Genomic DNA, 23,036 nt, shown 5'->3' on the forward strand with positions numbered 1-23,036 from the left:
GCTAACAAGAAAGCCGTTCACATTACGAAAATTAATGTCAGATGTAGAAATTGTGGACTTAATTTGTGTAAAAAATATTCAGATATTAAAATTGTGTGCAGGAGCATTTTACTAAAAGAAATATGCAGAATCACTGGAATGAAAAACTGATGTGTGTTTTTTTAAGTAATGTAAAAATGTTGACGATGAAACTTTATTGAACGTATTTGAGGAGCTCGGAATCAAAGCGTGTTAAATCCACATTTTATCGAGAATGCGTTTTTTTTTTTCGAATTTGCCTTCTTTTAGGGACACTTCATCATGCTACACTTGACATTTGTTGCAATTCACATTTTCAGCCTCTTTAAAGCCAGCCTGAAATCGAAGGTCTTATTCAGAACGTATTCTGTCCATCACCCTGAATGGATCAAACCGAGTTGAGTCCATGAAATTAAGATATCTTCTAACGAAAGCAGTACACCAGAATGAACGTAATTAATTCGACACTTGCCTTTAACAAATGTTCATTATTGACTCTATTCTAAAGTTTGCTTGTTGCTACCTTTAAGTTCATGCAGTAAGATTTAAAAGGACGGGTTTATTGCCTGGAATCTCTATTTAAATCTCCACGCACAGACAGTGAATTGGTGGTGTGCGATAAGTGGCATTTAAAGGCAGGTGGAGGTCGTTTGCAATAAACATGGGTCTTTTACTACAAATATTGTGATATTATACTCATAATTTGGTAACAGTTTGAACAGTATGTTAAGTTTCTAAAGATTCCAGTACAAAACATTTCTTGTGAGATTTACAAACTTTGCAGGTTCTCGCTGGCTTCTTTTTCTGTGGGTGGTAGGTATATGACGGGAGGGGGGGGAATAAGCCCAACAGCTTGTTTGTAATATTGTCGTCGTAACTCCAGCATCTCCTCCCCTTTCACTAACACTTCAGTTAGACAAGGTTAACCCTCTATAAAATGCCTGCTTTCAGGTCAAGTCGAAGATTTGTATAGATCCTTTCCTTCCTGGGTTTGCTTCCCTTCACGGTCTTACATGCAATTACGTAGACATTGAAAAGCTGAAAAGTACCATAAACATTATATTGAAGAAACATTTCTGTAGTTTTTTTTACGTATTTTCCCATAATGGAGAAGGGATATAAGACTTCATTCTGATGCTGACCTGACAGTCAACCCACAACATAACGTTATTATACTCCATTATGCCCTTCAGTTTCACCACTGTTTATTCCCCTTCATTGTTACCCTTTTTTCCCTTATTTTGTTGACCATGTGAATGTTGTGCTTCGTAGACAGATCTTTTCTGTCATGTCACTTTACTGCCAATAACTCTTACAAGACCTCGACTCTGATTCCCTTTCTTAAACTTTGTTCATTCCACTTGGAATGCAGGGCAGAACTTCAATGCACTTTTATTCAAACAGAATTCTGGAAAACCTTTCGCGTATATTTAGAGGAAAATAACTCCTCTTCTTCACGAAAGATCGTTTTACAACATACAACAACCCTCTAAATAGACAGCTTGAAAAAACTGCATTTGACATCTTCAATGAAAACTGTCAATAAAAGTCGCAGGGTCACAAAGACGTCATGTCTAGATGGCTATGCTTTGGGAGCGCATCACGTTCCTGACAAGACATTAGTAGGGAAGGGATTAGTTAATACAGCTTCTTGGTATTTATAATCAATTAACCTACCCCACTTCCAAAATCTTACTGAGCTGAGCTAAGCTAGCAAGATGCGAGAGTCTGCAATGCTTCCCGCGTGACGTCATCACGTAGTAGAGAATGGGCGAGGCTGCGCACTGCTTCACCATTATATTCCCACCACGGTCTAGTGTAGCAGTGCAGAAGATTTGCCACAAGATCCTTATAGTTTTCTGCCCTCTTATTTTCTAGAAAGTTTGTTGACACTTGAACAAAGGCATCCCAAGCTAACTTTTCATCACCTGTCAGGATGGTGTTGAAATGCTCATCTTTGTACAGTTTGCGTATCTGGGGACCCACGAAAATCCCCTCTTTTATTTTTGCCTCACTAAGACATGGAAATTTCTCGCTCAAATAGAGAAATGCTTCCCCAGTTTTGTTCATGGCCTTAACGAAGTTTTTCATTAGGCCCAATTTTATATGACGAGCAGGGAGAATTATGTTCTTGGATTCGACCACTTGCTCGTGCACAACATTGTGAGATCTTGGTTCAAGTGATTGACGCTTAGGCCAACCTTTCTTTTTATAATGAAGTGCTTTGGTGCGGCTATCCCAGAGGCACAGGAAGCAACAGAATTTGGTGTAGCCGTGTTGTAGCCCAAGTAATATGGCTATGACTATAGATCCCCAGAAATCTGCCATTTAAACTTGTCATAGTTCAATCACAATAACAATTGTTTCATGTTATCATATGTTTCTTTCATGTAAGGTGCATACCCAATCGGAATTAATGGTAACACGTTGCCATTATGCAGCAGCACACACTTGAGACTTACTTTGGAGGAGTCGAACAACCTCCACTCATCACTTTTATAGTCAACGGTCATAGCTGCCATTAGTCCCTGTACATCACTACAAAATACGAAGTTCTTTTCACGTTCAAAAAATGGAAGGAATGACATATGACGGTTACGGAACGCAGTCACATTTACCGTCTTATCAAGACAATTCCACTATTGTAGTTTTGACGCCAAAAGTTCAGCTTTACCTTTCGGCAATTCAAGATCTCGCACAAGGTCATTAAGTTCACACTGTTATTTTGTGAATCTCTGTACACTCGTTACACACAAAATCAGCATCTTTCGAAGAACTGGGTTTTGAAGGTGATGGTGCAGCACTAGTTTCACTGCTGCCCTCAATACTATCACTATCACAATCAGGTGGGACAGGAACAGGTAGTCCCTCTCCATGAGGCACCGGTCGCATGGCTGACGGTATGTTAGGATATGTCAAGGAATATGTTTTCTTCTTGGAAATACCATGTGTTAATGGAGTTGTCATACAAAAGTAACAATCATTCACGTGTAGAATAACTCTTCTCGGGTTCTCAGCCAGGTGAGTTGGAGATTAGCTTCCAAGCTTTCGATGGCTAGCTCTGCCATCTTCTTGAGAGAATGAAGTGATGTGGGACCATGTCTAACCGGTATACATGCAAAAGTAGGGCTTCCCGCTGTGGGCCAATCAGGAGCTAGTTCCTAGTGCTGACCACCAGGCGCATTCTGGTTGGTGGAAGCGGCAGCCAATCAGGAGCTACTTGCTGGTCCCGACTGCCATGTGCTGGAGGTCAAAGCGTATTGATGGCAGGTTTCCATGCTATACTCAGCTGTAGACCCCCGTCTCTGTTGAAATTATTGCCATCTAGCTGGATTTCGATGGCTTCCTTGATGACCAAGTCCCAGTAACCTGATGTCTTGTCCAAGATGGTGGTGGCACCGAAATCTATCTTGTGACCAGTTTCTAGGCTGTGTTGGGGTACTGCAGACTTATCGGGGTAATGTAGTCTTATGCTGGATTGATGTTCCTTGCAGCGTTCCATAATGATGCGTCCCGTCTGCCCGATGTAGCATTTCCCACACTCACAAGGTATTCTGTAGACACCAGGTGTCCTAAGACCAAGATCGTCCTAAACAGGTCTCAGGAAATTCTGGATCTTTGTGGGCGGCTTATGGATGGTCTTAATCCCATGTTTTCTTATCAGTCTGCCAATTTTGTCCGAGATGGGGCCATAGAACAGGATGTATGCCATGCCTTCATCTCCTCTTGTTCCTTGGCAGGTGGTTTGTCCGATAAGGCCCTTCTGAGGGCCAAGCCGATTTCCTTGTTGCCGAAGTTGTTCTGTTGGAACGTCTTACGTAGGTGATGGATCTCAGAAGGGAGACTCTCTTTGTCTGAAATCCCTCTCGCCCTGCGCAGAAGAGTCGACAGGACTGTTCGTTTCTGTGCCGGGTGGTGGTGGCTGCGTCCATTCAGATATAGATCAGTATGTGTAGGTTTCCTGTATACGCTGTAACCCAGTGTGACCCATCTAGAGTGTAACGGGCCTATTGATATCAGTTTGCTCATCAGGTTCGGAGTTTTCCTGTCAGCAGAAATTCTCTCTGGGATAAATTTGAAAGGAGCCGTGCCATGCTAATGACAAAATCGAATTACTGAAGTTCTGAATACAATAACCGATAAAGAGATTTCCATGTTTAAATTAAATTTTTTCACGATTTACATGTTTTAAATACCAACTTTTTTTGCACGATTTACAGCAGTTTTATTTACCGACTTTGACGTATTTTATTCACCATTTTACGTTATCCCTACACGTCACAGAACACAAATAATACATTCATTTTAGGTTCGAATATTCACTGAACGTGAAAGTTCGTGCGAACTTCCTAATGTGACAACACTGACAACCCAGGATGTGAATGCGGCAGATTCATTATTATCTTTTTTCCAGCCAGAAGTGCTGTTGTTTTGGTATTACTGGTTAATTGGATGCCGGTTACAAGGGATTTTACTGTATTTCATTACTTGTCTCTGAAGCACTTCAGCATCAGTGACATTATTGATTACTTTTAGTGTTCCAGATTTCTTTTTATCAGTAACAGAACCACTTGCATGCAACCTCCTGATTAAATCCCCAGTGAGTGAAACACTGGCCTTCTCTTAAATTGTTAAGGCCCACTCCAATGAACAATTACTGTATGTATTCAGTCTATTGTTTATTCTAATAACCTCCGTTTTCCTATGAAAAAAGGTGAAAACCACATATTGCTGTGATAATAATTAGGAACGAAGTTTCAGCTGTGTTTATATTATTTCTTTGAAGCGAATGATGTCATGCCTGCTCTACTTGACCCTAATGTATAGGTACAGAGTGGGCCAAAAATAGCCTTGCACTTATGGTATTTGTTACAATCATATTTGTTCAGTACTGTTTATGCACATTTATATAACACTTCACATACCTTTTAACACAGTTTAATCTCGGAAATGCTCAAATTGACCTCCTTCAACATTGCAACATTTTTCAAATCTTTCCATAACACAATGACACACAGTATGACACAAATCCCTGTCTGCATCAATTTCAATAAATGCTTCTGAGATGTACTCTTATAATTCATCCACTGTGTGGAGATTTCTCTTGTAAACCTTGTTTTTTACGACACCCAAAAAAAAAAAAGAAATCCACCGGTGTTAGGTCAAGTGAACGTGGTGGCTGCCCGATGTTTTCCCTTCTTCCGAATCAATGCTGTGGAAAGGTTTGTTTAAGGTAGTTCCTTACTGCCAAAGCATAATGGGGAGGTGCTCCATCTTGCTGAAAGAACAGTTCGGTGAAGTTAGCTCTGGTTCTGAGTTATGGTACTACCTTACCACAAAGCATTTCTAGGTAATTCGCCCCATCCACAATTTGAGCAAAGAAAACTGGTCTGACAACACCTTCACTGGACAATGCATCTCACAATGTGATGCCAAGCTAGTTCAGTTGACAAATAATGGTAACATGAGGATTGTCATCAGCCCAATACACACAGTTCTCCTGTTCACATGACATGACAATTTGAAGCAAGCCTCATCTGATCAGATGATCTTATCCAGAAGGTCTGACTCCCAACCGATTAGGTCACTCATCTGTTCACAGAACTGCAATCTGTGAAAGGTATCATCCTCCAAAAGGCAATGTGCCAGTCTTGGGCGATATGGTTTTAATTTAAGTTTATGCATTAGGCGCCAGAAGGGTGTTCTTGGTATGGAGAGTTCGACAGAAACATGCCTTGTAGACTTCTTTGGACTGTTCACAAATGTTAGAACAACTTTCATCTCATTTCTTTCGGTCATAGAAGTCTTAGAACGACCATATTTCGGTAAATTAACCACCAAACCAGTTTTTTTTTTCAAATTTATTTCTTAAATTGCCTGGCGTGAAAGTGGGGGAGTGTTAAAAGCTTCTTGCCATGCTATGAGCACCTGCTTCGCATTTTCATACTTTCAATATTGCTTTAGTATCCACTTTCTTTGCTCTTGATTTAAATTGTTTGCTATTGTTGATATTTACCTGTAACAAATAAAAACACAATAAAAATCGAAACCAACATGGATAAATTAATATAGAGTACTGGTTTTGAATTATTGTTTTGAAAAATTAGATTAAAAACTTGAAACCAATGGTATAAGGTTACTTTTGGCTCACTTGGTACAATAATCACTTCTGTTCCAGCGACTTCTGTTTGCTGTATTGCCCTAGTTCACAGCAGTCAGTCATCAGCTTTGCGATGTCTGGGATTAAACCATACCAGTTCGAACCTCAGAAAAGAAAGAATGATAATAATAAAGATTTCGATAATGTAAATTTAAAAGCCAGATACATCATTACATGGTGGTATTGGTGTGGTCAGTGCGAAATATTGCTACAAACTAGGAGTATCATTATTGTCACGAAAGTGACTATCTTTATTCCCCCCTCTCTTTCACTCTCTGCCTTATTTTTTACTGTCTTTATTCCTCTCTTTCTCTTCAGTCTTTCCCCAACTATCTTCCTCTCTTTTTATTATCTTTTTTCCTTCTCTTCTCTTTCTGTCCTCATGTAGTTCAGCTATGAACTAAAGTACATGGAAGAAGCTATAAATAATATGCTATGCAATAACAGTAACACTTGACGATGGGCAAGCATGACGTCACAGCCAGACAATGAGTACATAGAACTCTGGAGCTGAACCATACAGAGAGTTCGGATTTTTTTCTTGTTCATTAATTTGATACACTTCTACAGTCTTTCATTTTCACCCCCCATTAAAATACATTGGACTGAGCATTTAAGTGTTTTAAATTTTCTCAGACCTTGAAAAAGACTCTATTACTTTCATAATAGCTTTGGACTAGTTGTATCCTAACATTTAATGATAGAACTATGATTTGAAACTTCAGAATTCTTATGTCAGCATGTACCAATAAATGTATTAATGTTTTAATCAACAAAATGACAACCAATTATCTGACTGTTCAGTCATGGAATAATGGATACTGAAAGTCTTTGGCGTATTGATATTATAACATTTAAACCTGGAGAGACAAAAGGTTATATTCTGGATCTGACCACCAGATTCGAGACGCATCAGAATCAACCTGAGGAGGTTAATCTAGAGAAAAGAGCAATTTATGAACCAACATAATAAATTCAGGGATATAGAAGTCATTGGATTAATGGTGGGCGCTAGAGGGACCATAACAAAACAATTCTGTCATAAATTTGGAGTCCCAAGAACAATTAAGGAAATTTCTATGATAGCTTTGAAGGGTTCTCTGCAGATTTTACAGCGACACTTGTACTTAAATTCAAATTGCAGTTGAATTTTCTTAGTCAATTTTATTTTTTATCTATTTTTTATTTTACTGCAAATTTTCATTATTGTAAAACATTATCTATTGTAAATTTCAGTTTATTGTAAACAAACTTCTTGTAAGACATTTTTAATGTCACACTTCCAGTTCTCAATGAGCAAGCAACCGAGTAAGACGTGAATGACCGCGAGCCTGCTAACTTAGCAAAGTACAGTTGTAGTATACGGAAGCCGCTTCATAGTGCGTAACAAGTGAGGCGAAAGAGCGGTGGAGAATGGATACCACAAGTTTAAAGGAGACCATCGAGGGTATCAACAAGAAATTGGAAGATCTGCAAAAGGAAAACAATATATTAAAAAAGAAGGTGAAATACTTAGAAGAAGAGAAAAGGAGGAATAACTTAATTTTCTTTGGAAGGGGAGAGAGAGGAAGGCTGAATCGACGAAAGAAGAGACAGGTGAACGAGAAAGCGAAACAAGTGCGGGGAATAGAAGAGGAAGTAGTGAGTGTGTAAAGCATGCCAGGAGTGAGAAAAGAGGGGGCAATAGTGGAGAAAAACCTGCCTATAATCTGAGGAAATGGTGCATCAGTGGGTTGAAATAATAGTAGGTTAGCTAGGTAATGGTTAAATGGAGGTGAACTGTAGTTCTTTTGTTCCAGTGTTAAATTGTGTTATAAATAAAGTGAAAGCAATGTTGCTAGGATACGAGCGCTAATGTGTGGTGGAGAAGTGTTTAGTCAGTGAATATATTATTAGTTCAAGTTTGTAGTGAAATAGTCAACAAGGGTTAGGTCTTTTATATTAAATAAGTTATGTGCATTGTTATTTAAAGTATGAAATTAGTTTGGGAGGGAAGAATTATTAATTAATTTTAGAATTATTTTTTAAGGGAACTGAGAATAAGAGAAGGGAAGTAGAATAATAGTGGATAAAGTAAAATGATGGTCAAGTGAAAATGAAGGGACATCAAAGACATGGCAAGAACAGGCTTCAAGGATCAATACACGTCTTGTTTAAAATTGTAAATAGTGCAAGTAAGGGAATGCTGGCCTGAATACAGAAATGTGAAGGGCCAGCAGGACCGAAGATTTTTGAGAAATATATATCAATATCAATGTCACACTTTAAATGTTACTGTTTAACATTCTTTGCCTTTGGCAACCTCACCAAGGTGAGGAAGATTTATTTATTAAAATTATATTAAATATAATGTCACATTCCCATATATTAAGTTCAATATCACAGTTTTACCTAAATATGTAATAATAAATATTAAGATGTATATAGCATAGTACAGAAATTAGTCGAGCAATACAATGGTATTCTCCATATTTATTGTATGTTAATTGGTAATAAAATTTGTTTTAGATTACTAATACCCTTACTTTTTGTTTAAATACCTTGTACAATAAGTAATGTTGCATTTAAAGCAGTCAAAGCTCAATTAGAAGATTTATTTTATAATCAAAATTATGTACATACATTGAAAAATTTTAATTAACAAACTCTGGTAGGTCTGCCTGTAGAAACTGGCACATCAGCAATAAAGAATTTATAAGTTGTGTAGTAGTTTCCAGCCCATGCTTCTCAATTTGTATCTACATTGGGGAGGGAATTATCTCTTCGCATGCCAGTATATCCATTCTTTTCATGGTATGCATGGGGTTTGAAAACATTTTATTTAACAGTTTTTATGCATGCTAATTCCAAGTTTCTTACTGTTTTCTTCGTCTTTACACTAATTACATTACAATTCAATCATATTATTGTCATATTACATATGGTAGTAGATTTTCAGTCTGCTTTGTTGTTTGCTTTGTTTTTTGCATGCAAGATTGGACACATAATGCATTTGTATTATTCAGTTTACTCGCTTTGTACTTACTGTGTTCTTTAAAACATCTGGGTTACTTCAAGGTGATATTTTCGCTTGCTCTTTTCGTCAGTTTAGATATTGGGGGGAGGGGGAAGTTTAAAACTAATGTTAATTGCATTTTTAGGTTTCACTTCCCCCCCCCCCCCCTTCCAGTCCCCTTTGAAAATTCAAATGACACCCCTATTATGATACTTACATTTGAAAAGTTTTCAGTTGTTTATACATATTACATATTGAGTCCACTGCAGCAAAAATCCTTTCTCTTAGGTGTTCCTCATCATTTACAGGAGTGACATACTCTAACATACCCCTGTGACCCCATAAGAATAATCCGAGGTTAATGGGGTTAGGATACCTTGGTGTCCAAGTAACAGGTCTGCTACGGCCAGTCCACCTGTCTGGAAATACATTGTTCAGGAATGCATGAACATTACTGTATGTGTGAAATATGGTGGGTGGCAATCATGCTGCAACCAAATGAGTTGCATTACTGCCAAGGGAAACTCTCGAGTAAAATGGGCAGTTGATTCTAAATGTAGTTTTGTTTTCAGTCTGGATGGCTTATTGTAATAATATTTTAATTGAAAAACAAATTTGTAGCATACACATATATAATAATTTGTTCTTTAATAGAATGATACGTTATTTACTATGAACATTTCTGCCGATTTGGCATCATCAGACAATGATCACAATATCTAAATTACATATTACATGTGAACATGCTAAACATTAAATGCATTCGGTCAAATAAATTAAAATATTAAAATAACGTGGAGTAAAATATAGTACTACATACATCAGTTTAAAAAATCCTATAATTATGTTATATAAATACATTATATTGTAGTGATGATGTTACATGAGTTGTGAATAATTACATTACATTGACATTCAAATTCTTGTTAGCAAGCGAAAAATTTTCCATAACATTCGATTTTTGTTATCAAGTGAATGTACTAATAATTATTGAGTAAACGTACTTGCCCAAGGGTGGCTTCCATTTGAGAATAATAATCATAAATACTGATAACACAAATGTTTATCTTTATTTTTATTTGTTTAGTATGCTGTGTCTTTTGGCAACCCTTACTGAAGGGCAGCTACCCTTGTGGGATATATATATATATATATATATATATATATACATACAGGGTGATTCAGACCACTCGTAACATTTATTTCAGACACTAGTGCATTAAAATTTTCGAGACAAAAATATTTATTACTAAAGCACATGTGAACTTTCACTTGAGCTTGATTTAATGCTGTCTTACGGGCTAATGGCACAATGCTGACCCAAGTTGTCTGACAAAAAAAGTTCGTTTTGGCTTCACTCACTCACCCACTCACACTTTTTGAGGTACATATTGCAAATGTGTTTCTGGACTGGAAACTTTACTGCTAATGAGTAACAACATAATGCGTAAATCGTAAATTGAGTTCTGTAGTATAAAGATTAACTACTGTAGTGAATTTTAAGGAAATGAAACTTGAAACATTGCTCATATTTTAATAGTTGAAATAGATTTCCCATATGTGATAGCAGTGTAATATACTAAACATAATAGTTCTTAAAAGAACCTGCATGAATGTTTTCATAACTGTTTTTAATTTTATGTAAATTTAATTTATAGCACATATCTACCACTACACGCTTTAATTAAAAACTGAGTTAAGATTTTTTTGGACACATTCAAAAGACTAATAGGAGGTTGACATGCCATTGGGTTTGATAACGGATTTATGTAGATACGAAAAATAAAATTTGGAGCTCCCTTATTGTATAAGTTTTACTTACAAAACACTGTGCATGTGCAGTAAACAAGAGTCCCTGTATATATCCTACTTGTGGATAATTGTGCGAAATTATTGCCTACATACAGGTGGACTCCCATCAAGACTCGCTCCAAATTTTAATTCTGAATGTGTACATTTGGGAACAGATTTTGCTTATTACAGTGCCATTCGAAAAGTGACAGCAAGTAATAGACCGCTTAGCTTTGATTCATTCCATCCGCTTTTGACAATAAAATCTGCAATTTATACATTAAATTACAGATGTAATTTATAATAAGTGCTGGAACTGTTGACCATTCTTTCTAATGCACATTTCACATCTTTTGAAAGGATTTCTAGACACACACTGGATTTCGTCTTTATTGATAAAAGCTATAACTTGATGCATGCTGTTCTTAAAATCTTATTGTTTGGATTTCCTTCATCTTACACTTTTTCTTTGTCCCACATGAATTAATGATAGGAGACCTGGTGACCAACAAATCTCAACTAATTACACAGTCTTGTGGAAAGACGCAAGAAATGCTCTACCTCTGTGGTTCTCAACCTTCGAGAGAAATCTCAGCCCGGTAAATTATTTTTCTACAAGACGAGGGCCTGCTCCCAATAAATTTAGTCGTAAATACCTTTCCAATTTTTAACAATCTTATATTTAAAACACAATTACTTTTACTTTTTCTATCTTACCTTCCAATGGTTGCCTAGAGACACAGAATAACACACAATTTACAATAGTAATTGTACATGAATGAGCACATGAAAAAAAATATATATACAGGGTGATTCACGAGGAAAGGAAAAAAATTTAGGATGTGAATTCTGAAGTCATTCTGAGTCAAAAAATTCATATGAGTATGGGTCTGTTTTCGAACGGTTACAGAAATATGGCTCTTTGATTTCACAAAAACGTCTGGGATTCCATTGTACTAACTCGTATTTAGAAACAGATAACGGACAAATTTAAAGTTTGTATTCATATATGCATACATACCTAATATTCTAGATGTTGGGGTCGATGTTTCCGCACATTTTCAAAGGTACCTCCTTCTGCTTCAATGCACTGTTGCACTCGGGTGTGAATTGCGCTCGAGAGAGTTGCTCGTGGCTGTACATCCAAAATAAGGTCGATTAGCGCCTTTCTCGTTTCCCCCTTCCTTTGCTATACCAAGTCTTTCATCTAACCCCATAGACAGTAAATACTCTTAGATATGGTACCCCTCTGTTCGGAAAGCGTCGTTCATATTCAGCGATGACATGCAAGGAACTTCCATCGCACAAACCATAAACATACACAATATCGGCATATTCTGCAGTCGAAAATTTATAAGGCATCTTGAAAAAAACACAACTTAACACTTCCGATAACTGTACCTGTATAATGTGCTGGTTTTGTGTCAGACAAGGGCAGGCAATTGGACATTTGTAATGCCCCCCACCCGGTTTGTTTCTCTTATCTACATCGCTCACAATGCAGATTCCAATGTTATGTCATTCATTGCGATCGGTGACCTTATCTCACGTTCTCACGTCAGCAGCATATGGCAACATCTGATTCACATTGGGGCGAGACATTTTATCAAAAATATGCACCTAGCTCCGCCATCATTCGAAAACGGACCTATGTTCATATGAACTTTTTCACTCAAAATGGCTAAGATATCATATCCTAAATTTTTTACCTTTCCTCGTGAATCACCCTATATAGATAAAAATTTAAGATAAAAATATAGATTTTCAGTCACATATATAATATAATTTTAACATATATGTGGAATGTTTCCATATAGATGATTTTTATGCTGTCAATTGAGTATTTAATTATGTTTTGGACAATCAGTCATTGTAACAGATTAAGACAAAACTTAAGTGGCTTTTTTTACCTTGCTCTTCAATGAAACTGTTTATAATTTTGAAAATTTCTTTGCCAGTAGTGTAAGTAGGTAATTCAGAAACACTTAAAATGTCTTTCTTTATGTCACTTTGATCATAGTCAATATATCGTACGTACATACTTACAAATGGCTTTTAAGGAACCTGCAGGTTCATTGCCACCCTCACATAAGCCTGCTATCAGTCCCTATCCTGTGCAAGATTAATCCAGTCTCTATTATCATATCCCACCTCCCTCAAATCCATTTTAATATTATCCTCCCATCTACATCTCGGCCTCCCCAAAGATCTTTTTCCCTCCGGTCTCCCAATTAACACTCTATATACATTTCTGGATTTGCCCATACGTGCTACATGTCCTGCCCATCGCAAACGTCTGGATTTAATGTTACTAATTATGTCAGGTGAAGAATACATTGCGTGCAGTTCTGTGTTGTGTAACTTTCTCCATTCTCCTGTAACTTCATCCTTCTTAGCAGCAAATATTTTCCTAAGAACGTTATTCTCAAATACCCTTAATCTCTGATTCTCTCTCAAATTGAGAATCCAAGTTTCACAACCATACAGAGCAACCGGTAATATAACTGTTTTATAAATTCTAACTTTCAGATTTTTTTGACAGCAGACTAGATGACAAAAGCTTCTCAACCGAATAATAACAGCCATTTCCCATATTTATTCTGCGTTTAATTTCCTCCCGAGTGTCATTTATATTTGTTACTGTTGCTCCAAGATATTTGAATTTTTCCACCTCTTCGAAGGATAATTCTCCAATTTTTATGTTTTCATTTCGTACAATATTCTAGTCACGAGACATAATCATATACTCTGTCTTTTCGGGATTTACTTCCAAACCTATTGCTTTACTTGCTTCAAGTAAAATTTCTGTGTTTTCCCTAATCGTTTGTGGATTTTCTCCTAACATATTCACGTCATCTGCATAGACAAGAAGCTGATGTAACCTGTTCAATTCCAAACCCTGTGTGTTATCCTGAACTTTCCTAATGGCATATTCTAGAGCGAAGTTAAAAAGTAAAGGTGATAGTGATTGTACATCTGTAAGTAAAATGTTATTTTTCTGGATGTCTGAAGATTCGTCTAATTGTAATGAAAAAATGTATATTCTTTAATTTTTTCATTGAGTTGTGTTTCTGCATTTTTTGCCATATCAGATATCTGCCTTTCAACTGTATTGTTCAATAATGGAAGGTCTTTTATTTAACTTGCCACGGCCTGGCCTAATAATTTCATTACAAGCAGCAATCAAAGAAGGCTTAAACGAATTCGTTAATGGAATACATATTTTTATATTGTAGTTGTAATCTCCTGGTAGAGGGGAAGAGAAGGCCTGATGGCTTTTCTCTACCAGGTATAAATAAATATATACCACATTACATTTGGCTATCTCTAATGATATTAAATAGGTTGCCATCAGAAGTGAAGTGTCTGTGGTTAAAATTTGGAAAATAATTTTCTTTTCCATTTTAAGTGCATCTCTTTTATGCATGAAGAATTCTGACTAAATTGGAATGTTTGGGATTGAGATGACGAAAAAGTTACGGGTATGGATCATATTAGGAGACAAAGAAGAAGTCAGAAAATAGGAAAGTTTGGAGAAAGCTGGGTTTGCAGCGAAAGACTTGTCCTTGGGCAGAACACTGAATGATCATATGAATTATATATGGGCAGATATCAACAAACTTTGGAAAACATATAGCTTAAAGCCAAGAAAAGAAGCTGTTGCCGCCTTCAGATTGAATACCGGTCATGACTGCCTTGCAGCACATCTCTGCAAAATTGGAATCCTTAATACTGAAGAATGCCCCTTAAGCAACGTACCAGGTTCATCTATGGGAAGAGAACACCTATTCACATGCACTGCACTGAACAAAGAAGCACAATAAAATAAAAACTTTTCTCAACTTTATTGAAAAGCAAGAAGCAAAATGGGTTAAATGATCCCAAATTGCGGCCATTAAAGAACAACAACATATGAATTATATACAAACAATATTCTTTGGGTACAATTCTTTCTAAATGTTAATTACCGAAGAATGATGCTAGTAATGTCTTTCCTAGAAGTGAAGGGTAAACTTGTAGTATCCATTATAAAAACTGTTACACCAATCCCTGGCTAGGTGCATACTCACACCAGTTGATTGTGCTAAAGTTTGCTGCATATCCAGGTTTAATGCAGGAATCTCCACATGTTTAAAGACCAGCCCCTCTTCACATTACCAACCAGTGGCCAGAGAAATGCTATGAAGGTGAGAATGGAATGGAGGTCGGCCACAGTGATGATAATATTTATAAATGGGGGAAATGCTATAAGTGTCACTATGAATTTTTCATATTCACAACTGGTTTGAAAGTTACATGGCATTGTGCCTTTTTGAGATATTCGGGTATAGACTCAAAACATCCCAACCAAAACTAAAATAGCTTAAACAGTAGACTCGAGATCTAAGGCTGTGTTCGAATCCTTCTTGGGTATTACTTGCTCTGGCTGTTTCCGAAGTTTTTCCTAGCTGCAAAACGAATGTCAGGTAATCCCTTAGTGAATCCTCACTCATCTCGCCAAATACAATCACACAATAGTTACCGACATTCGATAACCTCGGTAATTGCTGCAGCATTATTAACTGATTAAAAAAAAGGGAGAGAAAAAAACTTAAAAGCTTTAAGGGAAGGAAGCTTATAGCACATTGAAAAATATTTTCCAACTAATGATACTCATCTTATGGAATTAATTGGTTACAACTTATCATGAAACTCAGTAAAGTTGAGCATTTGGATGTTCTCGATCTGCAGTAAGTCATTGAAGCTCAGTCTTAAACAAGTGTGTACTTTTACTGAAAATTATATTTATTCATTACATTATTAATACCCTAACCCTAAAAATGAATATTCATGTCGACCAAGCATCACCATGTGATTTACAATTTTCATAAAAGTTGTGTCAATTTTAATAGAGGATTTTGAAATATTAACTTATTAATAAAATTATAAACCTCGGAGATCTATGTAAAGAAAGTACAGCACTACAATACCTTCTTTCTACTTGGTATGTGAATTCGTTAATTAATTATAGTTTAATTATAGTCTGTATAAAGGGATTAAACTCACACTGTTAGAGAAATGGAACCAAATTTGTATACCTTTATTTATTTATTTATTTATTTATTTTTGCAGTCATTCTATATTTGAACTCTCTTTTCCATGACGAATTAAGCTGGTTGTATAAGTATGTTTAATGTGAAAACTGTGAGCAATAATTTTTTATTTTTATTTAAATTTAAGTTAAGCATCTCACCCCTCCCCCAGTTCCAGAGTTGTGTGGATTTCTTTCTGCAGAATGATATTTACTAATTATAAGTGCACCTAGTATAATTAGAACAGACCTAGTTGTAAACGTGTTGTATTTAATACGAATTCTATGAGTATTTCAAGGTAGAGTCAATGAAGTTATGATTCTACCCAGTTATCATGATTTGAGAGTTTATTGTTTATATTCCTTGTTTTTAACAGTTCTGAAATCTTAATGCTTCTTGTAAATTTTAAGTTTTCAAAGTATTCCATGCCTACTGATGTTTTCGTCTTTTAAGCACAGAAAACAATACAGACAGGTTAGAATTTAAATTTTGTTCAGAAAATTGCTAATTTATGACAATTCTAAATTTGCTTTGTAGTGCAGGATTTACCTCTGATTGAGGTTCGGGCTGTTATGTACATCTATTATCAGGCAGTTTCAGAGGAAGAACAATTGTCTGCATACATCTGAAGTATGATCAGCATAATATGTTACTAGTCAGCGATGTATGCAATGGAGGGGGAAAGGAACTGGCCACTCTACCCCATTACCTCCTGGCTTAGTTGTCTTATAAGTGATGCCTTATTAGTGTCACTTGTGGGGTTCAAACCTGTGTTTGGACAGTTGATTAAATAAACAGTATAGGATTAGGCCTATAGAGCATAGCTATTCTCTTGCTGTTGTAATTTTTATATTCTTAAGCTGCATATATACTAGGTGAACTGAGCGTGGTAATATAAGGGTGTATTCACATTGGAGGCATGCTTGAGCAAGTAAATTGGAAGCAAACCCCCCACCCAAGTGTGCCTGAAGAAACAAAATTCATGAATGTCCGTCTGAAACAACTGGTGACATGGCAAAGTTGTTCACACTGACTGCAAGTTAGAAGTGCAAACTTGTACATGCTTGTTCACCCACCTCAGCCAAACAAATAAATTTGTTTTCTTCTACCACACTTGTTCACTTGCCTGTGTGATGTGATGTATTTTTCTCTAATTACAAATCTATATAAAAACTAATTTAAATTCATGTATAAAATTGAATTTTCTTTTCTGGAAATAAACAAATTCGGAAGTGTGAGTGCTGTGATATTTTTATTGCATTTTTCTGAAGTATTGTAATAAAATGTTTCTGGCATTATTCCAAAATAATGAGTAATAATAATTCTGCATTCTTAAGTAGATCGGGAAAAATATGTCTTTGTTTTCCATATTCCTCTCTGTCCTTATAACATTTATTCACCAATTCTTCCCATAATTTTCAGCATCTACCATTAAAAACTTCAACACACCACTTTGTAACATAAATTGTTCTTCGTCTGAGAAATCTATTTTGACAACAAAACTGGAAGTGGTTACTTACGCCCTAGTAGTCAGCACAAGCTTCTTCAGGCAGACTGGACCTTAAATGTATGGGAAAAAAAGTAAATATTAGAAAAAAGATTGGGACACCCCCTAAATTTATTCATTTTAGTAAGAAAACAATTCTCTTTAACTATAGCGTTAATGGGACAACAGCAAGGCATACCACAATAATTGCCCTCAATATATATATATATATATATATATATATATATATTTTCGTTTTTACTGCCCAATGTTTTAATGAGTTTATTTTCTTCATTTTTTATTCATGCTACGAGGCGTGTTCTTAAAGTAAGTTCCATTTTCAATTATAGCCGTCACATTGCTGCAATCGTTATTTTGCGCATGCGTGTTTTCTTCTTCAGTCCTCAGGCAAGCTGTGCATGCAGTTTCAGAGCTTCAGTCCGTGTGTGTGGTTAGTTGTGATTAGTTGAAATGTTTAAAGTGATCAAGCACCCCGCCGACTGTGAGATGCTGTCTATTATCCATTTCCTGAATGCGAGAAACATCAAACCAGCTGACATTCACCGTCAACTTTGTGAGGTGTATGGTGATGATGCCATTAGTGATGGAATGGTCAGGAGATGGGTTAGGAAGTTCAACGAGGGCTGCGTCTCTGTGCATGACAAGCAGTGTACTGGTCGGCCATCTTTGATCAATGACGATTTCGTGCATGCTGTCGATGAAAAAATTCATGAGGACAGGAGGTTCACAATTTCTTCGCTTTCCTTGAATTTTCCACAAATGTTGCAGAGTGTTCTCTGCAAAATTGTAACAGATCGATTACGATATCGAAAATTGTGCTCATGATGGGTATCCAAGATGCTCACCAAGGAACACAAAACCAAACGAGCTTCTAGTGCATTGAGCTTTCTCACACTTTGCAGTGAGCAAGGCGATGAGTTTCTTGACCATATCGTGACAGGTGATGAGACTTGGGTGTCTCACATGACACCTGAATCGAAGCAGCAGTCCATGGAATGGAGGCACATTACATCGCCAAGGAAAAAGAAATTCAAACAAACCATGTCAACACGCATGATCATGTGCACTGTTTTTTGGGACAGAAAAGGAGTCCTGCTCATCGAATTCTTGCCTCGGGGTGAAACCATTAATAGAGAAACCTATTGTCAGACCTTGAAGAAGCTCTGTCGGGCAATTCAGAACAAGAGATGTGGGATGCTGACCGACGGAGTTGTGTTGCTTCATGACAACGCTCAGTCACACACAGCTTGTGACACCCAAAATCTCATCTTGAAATTTGACTGGGAACAAATTGACCATCCCCCCTACAGCCTGGATTTGGCTCCGAGTGACTTTCATCTCTTCCTGCACCTCAAGAAGTTCCTCAGTGGTCAATGTTTTGATGGCGACGATGAAGTGAAAACACCAGTGCGGGAGTGGTTCGCATCGCAGGCGGGCAAATTCTACAATGAGGGGATAGAAAGACTTGTGCCACGACTCGATAAATGCCTCAATAATGGTGGAGATCATGTTGAGAAGTAATTGAAGTGTGGGGAATACAATGCAACAAAAATGGTTTGTAAATATCTTCCCATTTACTTACTACACCCTTTTGGAACTTACTTTAAGAGCATGCCTCGTATTTATACTTTCTCATTCAGTCTGCCCAACTTCAATGGAAGGAGCCGGAACATACACGCACACATTCACAGAAAATGACAGAATGAAAAAGGAGTAGAAGTTAAAAGCAGAAAGGTTTTTCCCTTCATTTATTATAGAGAAGAGGAATAGGAGTGAGTTAATTGTTTTATTTTTAGGTTTTGGATAAAGTCGATTTCTTTACATCGGGATATTGATGTCTATATTTGGAAACTATCTGGAGAATTAACTGCTTTTTCTCTTCGTTTTTGGTCAATATTCGATTGTATTCGTGCTACAGTTTAACTCCACGTTCTGCAGCACCATTAACTGCTTTCAATTTCTTTACTTTTCAAAATCTTTATTGAAACAGTCATCGATTTCCAACAATGCAGGATTCTTTTCAGTGAATGCTGTTGAAATTGAAAAATCTTTCGAAAAATTTCGTCTTAGATACAAATGTTTCAAGCCTTCTGTCAAGCATTGTATATACGTGTTTTGGATGGGAAACTATCTTTTTAAAGTTTGTTCAGACTTTCAGTAGTATTCTGTGCTTCTGTCATCAGCTTTCTAATCTGTTGGAATGCTGGTATGAAAGAAGTGAATGCTATTGTTTCAGATGTCCAGTACCATAGATTATTATAAAATGTTTCTCCATTTCTGCCACTGGTACTGCTGCCACTGCTCTAAATTGGAGTCGGGTACATTATGTGGTCCTGGAAGTACATCTAATGGGCTGGCTGTATCAGATGAAGATGATTACAAAGAAATGACGTCTTCTGAAATTAAAAAAAAAGAAAATGCTTTCTTTACCTCAGCATGGCAGCACCTGATAATGACTAGACTTATCTTTCCCTTTTTTCCTCGTACTTCACGTCACAACATAATCTTCTATTCAATTTACTTTCCAATGTTTGTATCACAATTCCAAAGCCTGATTCAGAGTATGGTGTTTGGATCTTACAATCAGATGCATGTTCATATGAAATTTTATGTTCAACTGATTCCTGGCCCACCACTGTGGACATTCCTAACAGTGAAACAAGTGGGTTTTAATCCTGGTTGGGACAAGTTACCTGGTTGAGGTTTTTTCCAGGGTTTTCTCTCAACACATTAAGAGCAAATAGTGGGTAACTTTTGGCGCTGGACCCTGGACTCATTTTGCTGCCATTATTGCCTTCATCCCGTTCAGACACTATATAACCATAGCAGTTGAAAAGCACTGTAAAATAACCAATTAAAAAAAGCTAATTCCTAAAACGCGAGTCATTAGTCGTGAGTCACTCTGTATATTAAAATACAGTACGTAGTGCAATATTGGTGGGGTAATAACATAGTGTCGCTAAGACCATCCTTACTCCCAAAATTATCCACCCACTACCCTCAATGTGGATGCAACACCACTTACTTTTGTGGCAATAGGTTCTAATGTTATAGTATTTGTTTTTGCATGTAAATGAATAAATTGAAAGAAAGTCGAAATTCGAAAAATAAGGTCTAAGGTCCAACCTAGACTTGAAGTGGTTACTTGCACCCAATGTGACCACACACCCAGCACAAGCTTCTTCAGGCATGCTTGGGCACATGGACGCTTCCATTTTACTTGCTCAAGTTTGCTTCCAATGTAAACGAAGCCTAATGAGTCACCCGGCAAGTTGATCATTCTGCGGGCAAGGTGAGAACAATTTACATTTTCAGTCAAGTCTGATTTAGGAGATAAAACTTCTCTGAATTCGTAACCTTTTGAACTTATATGCTAGCAGTAGAAATTAGTGTAATATAGAATTAATTAATTCATTCCTTCGTTTTCTGCCCAAGGGCAAGTCCTCCACTACAAACATAGCTTTCTCAAGCCTTTCCTCTTTTCTGCTATCCTCTTCGTCTCCACATGTAGTTATATTTAAACAAATGAAGTTGATATCGATATCTCCATGAATAATTTCACGGCAAAATGTAGTACGTTTTTTTACTAGCCCCTTAATGCCATTTCAGAATTTGAAAACAGAATATTAATATCTTCAATGGATTAGGAGTTTCTGACATGAATACGTCTTTAAAATCAGATCGACACATGGGGTACCAGGACAGAAATGGTGATGTAACATTTGCAGAGTGTGCATGCGTGGGAGCCTGTGGTAACTGGCGGCTATTTTGGACACAGACGAAAGTTTCCGGGCAGTATATCTTACGACTCTGATGTGCTAGTGCGCTGATTTTGTTGTCAAACGAAAAATCTCTTTTAGATCTGTCGATTTAAGCCAGATGTATCCATGTAAACCCACAACTGTGTCCTCAATACAGCCATATCCCGATTCTTTTGGGTGGCACATCTTTAGGATGAATAATCGTTTATAGAACCATAATGTTAGTATGAACTGTACTTTCCAGAACTGTCAACCGAGAACATTTAGAATTTTATTTGTAGTCTACATGCTTTCATGTAATGACTGAGATATTTAGAAAAAAAATATTTACATTTAAACTAAAGCTTTACATTTTGCTGTTCCTTTCCTTTCGATTTCTTCTCCTCCTTTTTCTTCTATAGGGTGCCAGAAGACAGCACTTCCTCTTGCACGCATCTTCTGTTTGTCCTGCTGCAGTGACAATTTCTTTTCAGGCTCTTTTTAAAATATTAATGTCTCTAGGATACCAAATAACTCTATGAGTTTGATATATGTCGATTAACTGCAAAGCACTTTCCTGGATCATTTGCCATGCTCGCGAGCGGCTTGTGGCACATAACTACACAAGCGGTCAAGATGACAACGCGACGTCCCAACTAGAACTGATTAATGTCTTTTGTGTCCGTAGCAAAAAACCGACATCAAACGGATCGGGACAAGCAGCACGAGAGCTGATTATAGTGCACTCACGCAACTGTCCCAACTGCACAAATTTATTACATTACATTTTACATTACACACTTGGCTCGCCTAATGTATATGCTGCTTTAATTTGTAATGGTAATTTATATTTGGCTATACTTTCATATTATTTCAAATTATTATAATTCATAGTAAAATGTTTCCTAATGCCGAACTATTGACAATGAAGTCATTCGTTTTCTTGCATTCTAGTGTTTCTCGTAATTTTTTTTTTCTGGAGTGTTGGACATTTCGTGAGGTGATCATGATCCATTTCTTTATTTAGTCTGCGTTATGGTCCTGTGGATAACTGAAAGTTTCTAATTCTGTATAAATGCTTCGCCATGCAGTCATAGCCTGTAATACATATAATTTATTACGTGTTAAGGTGGAAAATTAAATTATGGTTTATTTAACGACGCTCGCAACTGCAGAGGTTATATCAGCGTTGCCAGTGTGCCGGAATTTTTGTCCTGCAGTTCTTTTACATGCCAGTAAATCTACTGACATGAGCCTGTCGCATTTAAACACTCTTAAATGCCATCGACCTCGGCCGGGATCGAACCCACAACCTCGAGCATAGAAGGCCAGCACTATACCAACTACGCTAGTTAAGGTGGATGTTAAATATGAACAATTATAATGTAATACATTTTAAACACGTTTATCGTGCTTTCATCAATTGAAGTAAAGTCGTTGGCCCTCTGTAGCAAATTTACTAATTTACTACATGTAAAATATTTCTTTGTTAATGAATAAAGGCAGAATTTTACTTCAGCTTCACTATTACTTCATTATCAACTCCTGTTTACAAATATCACATTGCCAGTTATTATGGGGACCTCTGGTATGAAAAGAGTAGATATGTCGATTTAAAAGCTTGCTAGTTACAGAATTATATATCAGTGTCTTTCGATGTACATGTGCAAAATGCACAGTTTGATGAAGCTGTATCAATTAAAACGAAAGCAGTTGAGAAGAGCCAGTGACTTCGATTTCAAGTGCTCAGTAT

The 23,036-nt window shown here is 36.8% G+C and overlaps 1 protein-coding gene across 2 annotated transcripts in view; it reads left to right on the forward strand.

Annotated features, from left to right (window-relative positions):
* The window catches only part of LOC138694388 (golgin subfamily A member 1-like), a 128,505-nt gene that overhangs the window by 76,093 nt on the left and 29,376 nt on the right, over window positions 1-23,036 (forward strand). The window lies entirely within an intron of this gene.

This window comes from Periplaneta americana, chromosome 2 (assembly GCF_040183065.1).
Source record: "Periplaneta americana isolate PAMFEO1 chromosome 2, P.americana_PAMFEO1_priV1, whole genome shotgun sequence".
Classification (NCBI taxonomy): Eukaryota; Metazoa; Arthropoda; class Insecta; order Blattodea; family Blattidae; genus Periplaneta; species Periplaneta americana.